We start from the raw sequence: 5,000 nt of genomic DNA on the forward strand, positions 1-5,000 counted from the left end.
ATTGATTAATTGCAATAAAAGTTGAAAAGAAATGAGTAATGATTTTTACCATAACAAGTTGTTGCATTTTTCTGTATTTTTTTCAATGGGGATGATCTATATTACCTTTCCATGTGCTCGAGGTCATTGGTCACATGGCAAAGTGTTCTCATCGTGACCTCCATAGTGAAAAGTGTTCACAGCTTTTGAAAAATCTAACATCAAGATCGGTCATTTTGTTCCACTTGACACGTGGGCATGTTAAAAACTTCCATAAATAAAGCAATGTGTTTACATTTGTTAAGAAATATCCAATCGTTTCACAGCAATAATCCCGTGATTGATGACTCGTTTGGACGGAAACATGAATATTGATCATCGCTCCCATTGAAAAGTGAATATCTGGTGACTATTCCTTCCATCCTATAAGTAACCCAGTCTAACAATGTTACTTTAACAATTTAGTCCATCAGAACCATTCGGCCCATGGAACCGCAGTTCGTTGATCCCGGTTTCTATAGCCCTAAACCGACTGTAACAATAGGATTCAATAGTCTGATGTCACGTCGCCCAGCAACGAGCAGCTTGGTTCTAAACAAAGAAAATCGTACTTTTTATTCTCCATGCTGGCGAGAACTTTTTCACGTGTCATGTGATCAGAATGTATAAAAGTCAAAACATGATCAGACTTATAATGTTTTTCTCCTCTGGACGCACTTTTATGCTCGTTGGAGAAGTATTTCATAAGGTCGATGTTCCGATAGTTTAGAACCATTTGCTAAGTTACTATGCGCCATTACGAGGGAAGTGACGCCACGATTGTTGAAGGCTATTGCTTACAATTCTTTGGATAGGACGCTCCTTTTTCGCATTGAACTGTCAGGCACACAAATCCAACCATTGCTGGGTGGACATGAGGCGTGGGGTCAGAGAAAAAAATATCTCTACAGGATTGATACTAGTACCACAGCATGTACGAAGAGTACATTACCGACTGAATTATCGGGATCCTCATTTTCAATAATGTATTGTTCCTGTATTTACTGTCTTATAGTCATTATTTTACGAGTATATATTCTCATTGTTGCAGGCTGCAGGGAGTCTCTCGTCAATGTTTTCTCTGTTTCTCTGATCCTATACCAAATCGGACTGAAAGAACTGATGAGTGATGTACTCTGAAAATACACAGTATTGATATTTTGGCCAGAAAATTCGTCCTTCAAGTAACAAAAACTTCCTTGAAGTCCCGGGTTTAAGAGTTTTTGTTTTGACAAGATGAGGGTCATTTTAATCGATTGATATTTGAATTTATAGGTACGAAGGCCCCATTGACCTGGATTCGATCCCGATTTATGAAGCGTTAAACCAACATTGACAATGATTGCTTGTCAAAATTTGGATAGAACGCTAACCTATTGGATTGTGCGTCGCTGTAGTCTTGTGGTTTGACACTTACCTTCGGCTAATAGTTGAGTCCTTGAAAAAGACCCTTGACTCTCATTCTCTCACTGTACTCAGGTGTAAAATTAGACAAGGCCGTTAAAGCGTTGTTTCTGTCTGAAAAAAAAAATGTATTACCGCATAACATGACTCGTCCTACATTTTAAGTGTTGTTGTTGGCTAGGGACCTTGTAAAGCTTAGTGGATATTAATCTATATAAATGCTCAATTATTTTTTTCTTCTACTGTCCTTTGGGTCAAGCCCCAGATCAAGCTACCAAACTACTAAAAAGTGAGTGGAGCAGGCACTTATGTTGGTAACAACAAGATATGAAGTGAGTAGAAAAGTGCCAGAAGACAATAGAGAATAAAAATTTTTTTCGCGGCGGTGGTGGGGTTTGAACCTGCGACCTTATTGGTACGACAACTCCGCCTGGCAGGTGAGAGCGTGGCTCTACCGTGTGAGCTATCCACGAACACAAAAATATTCGTTTCAAACCCAAGTCATTTCTAGATCCCTCATACCAAACTACTGCTGGGTGGACATAGGGCCAGTTTGAAACCTGTCTACACGCTTTATCAATAACTCTTTCTGGATTCTTATTTACTAATTACATTTGAAACCCGCCGTCTCATACCGGTATTTTGTCAGAAAGAACCAAAGCCCAAAAGCGGATCTTAAGTAGAGGTTATTGGTCAGAATCAGCGTGGGTGCGCAACCGGATGCGCGGGTTGACGGAGGTAGGAAACAATAACAAACCCACATGGTTGCCATTACCTCCACCATCATTCTCGCTCACGGTTTGTGGAAAGCACTTCATTACAGGCACGTAATAGTGAATCTAGTTTTTGTTTTGAACATTTCTATTATTATTCTTTGTAAATTGACCCATATTAAAAGAAACATACAAACAAAACAGGCATGACCAGTCACTAACAATGCCGTGTAGTGTGTAGACAGTAACACAGTCCGGTGAACATGACTGACACTGGGATCGGAATGTCGGAACCCATGAGTCGTTCGCAATTCTGCCTCACGTATTCATTTAATCAGTCAATTTAATTTTTATTAAGCTTGCGTAAAACATACAAACAAAAAAGACATGACCAGTCACTAACAATGCAGTGTAGTGTGTAGACAGTAACACGGTATGGTGAACATGAATGACACTGGGATCGGAATGTCGGAACCCAGCAGTCGTTCGCAACTCAGCCTCGCGTACTCATTTAATCAGTCAATTTAAATTTCATTTAGCTTGCCTATTCTTCAAGTTTATGATATATTCACTTTTTCTATTTAAAAAGGGTAATCCAAACAGACCATAAAAACGATTTTATAATAAGCCGACTTCAACTTCCATCACTTACGACACGAACTTATTTTGGGTGGGTTTTTTTTAACAAAACCGTTTGACTCAAACTAAAGCTTCGGCATTGGATAAGGAGCGAGGTCCCTGTTGCCATCTTGCTTAGTTTATACAGAGACCGGGTTGCCAGCTTGGCTGTTCTTGATAAATAGTAGTAAATAGCACAACCTTGTGCAATGAGAGATAGAGAGAGAGAGAGAGAGATTTTGAACAAAAAACGAATATCTCTCTCTCTCTCTCTCTCTTACCCTCTCTCTCTCTCTCTCTCTCTCTCTCTCTCTCTCTTGCCCCCTCTCTCTCTCTCTCTCTCTCTCTCTCTCACTCTCTCTCTCTCTCTCTCTCTCACTCTCTCTCTCTCTCTCTCTCTCTCCCTCCCTCTCTCTCTCTCTTCCTATTTCATCTGTCACACTGTTTGACAATCTTCTTCACCTGGCTCACTTGTACTTGTAATCTCGGGTGTAAGGTAAAACTTTGAACAATTATTATTATTTATAAAATGCAGAAACTTTGCAAATAAACCGATAGACAAGATATTAATTCGATTCGAAAAGTGGAACACAAAAGGAGAATTTGCGAATACCCGGTCCAGACATAAGCGTCATGGTCTTATTTATAAAGTGCAGAATCTTTGCAAATAAACGGATATAATAGAGATTAATTCGATTCGAAAAGTGGAACACAAAAGCAGAATTTGTGAATGCCCGGTCCAGACATAAGTGTTATGGTCTTATTTATAAAATCTAGAAACTTTGAAAATAAACGGACAAGATAGAGATTCATTCGATTCGAAAAGTGGAACACAAAAGCAGAATTTGCGAATGCCCGGTCCAGACATAAGCGTTATGGTCTTATTTATAAAGTGCAGAAACTTTGCAAATAAACGGATAAGATAGAGATTCATTCGATTCGAAAAGTGGAACACAAAAGCAGAATTTGCGAATGCCCGGTCCAGACATAAGCGTTATGGTCTTATTTATAAAGTGCAGAAACTTTGCAAATAAACGGATAAGATAGAGATTCATTCGATTCGAAAAGTGGAACACAAAAGCAGAATCTGCGAATGCCCGGTCCAGACATAAGCGTTATGGTCTTATTTATAAAGTGCAGAAACTTTGCAAATAAACGGATAGACTAGATGTTATTTCGATTCGAAAAGTGGAACACAAAAGGAAAATTTGCGAATACCCAGTCGAGACATAAGCGTCATAGTCCTATTTATAAAGTACAGAATCTTTGCAAATAGACGGATAAAATAGAGATTAATTCGATTCGAAAAGTGGAACACAAAAGCAGAATTTGCGAATGCCCGGTCCAGACATAAGCGTTATGGTCTTATTTATAAAGTGCAGAAACTTTGCAAATAAACGGATAAGATAGAGATTCATTCGATTCGAACAGTGGAACACAAAAGCAGAATTTGCGAATGCCCGGTCCAGACATAAGCGTTATGGTCTTATTTATAAAGTGCAGAAACTTTGCAAATAAACGGATAAGATAGAGATTCATTCGATTCGAAAAGTGGAACACAAAAGCAGAATTTGCGAATGCCCGGTCCAGACATAAGCGCTATGGTCTTATTTATAAAGTGCAGAAACTTTGCAAATAAACGGATAAGAAAGAGATTCATTCGATTCGAAAAGTGGAACACAAAAGCAGAATCTGCGAATGCCCGGTCCAGACATAAGCGTTATGGTCTTATTTATAAAGTGCAGAAACTTTGCAAATAAACGGATAGACTAGATGTTATTTCGATTCGAAAAGTGGAACACAAAAGGAAAATTTGCGAATACCCAGTCCAGAGATAAGCGTCATAGTCCTATTCATAAAGTACAGAATCTTTGCAAATAGACGGATAAAATAGAGATTAATTCGATTCGAAAAGTGGAACACAAAAGCAGAATTTGCGAATGCCCGGTCCAGACATAAGCGATATGGTCTTATTTATAAAGTGCAGAAACTTTGCAAATAAACGGATAAGATAGAGATTCATTCGATTCGAAAAGTGGAACACAAAAGCAGAATCTGCGAATGCCCGGTCCAGACATAAGCGTTATGGTCTTATTTATAAAGTGCAGAAACTTTGCAAATAAACGGATAGACTAGATGTTATTTCGATTCGAAAAGTGGAACACAAAAGGAAAATTTGCGAATACCCAGTCCAGACATAAGCGTCATAGTCCTATTTATAAAGTACAGAATCTTTGCAAATAGACG

The 5,000-nt window shown here is 38.7% G+C and overlaps 1 long non-coding RNA gene across 2 annotated transcripts in view; it reads right to left on the reverse strand.

The window, feature by feature from the left end:
- LOC144965952 (uncharacterized) overlaps positions 1–5,000 on the reverse strand; it is a 66,013-nt gene that overhangs the window by 59,110 nt on the left and 1,903 nt on the right. For both annotated transcript variants that reach the window (XR_013644129.1, XR_013644130.1), the window contains exon 2: positions 1,436–1,536. This is a non-coding gene — a long non-coding RNA (uncharacterized LOC144965952). The remainder of the gene's footprint in view (positions 1–1,435; positions 1,537–5,000) is intronic.

The sequence above is a fragment of the Berghia stephanieae genome, chromosome 2 (genome assembly GCF_034508935.2).
Source record: "Berghia stephanieae isolate SIO BIC M18660-M18661 chromosome 2, UCSD_Bste_1.3, whole genome shotgun sequence".
Classification (NCBI taxonomy): Eukaryota; Metazoa; Mollusca; class Gastropoda; order Nudibranchia; family Aeolidiidae; genus Berghia; species Berghia stephanieae.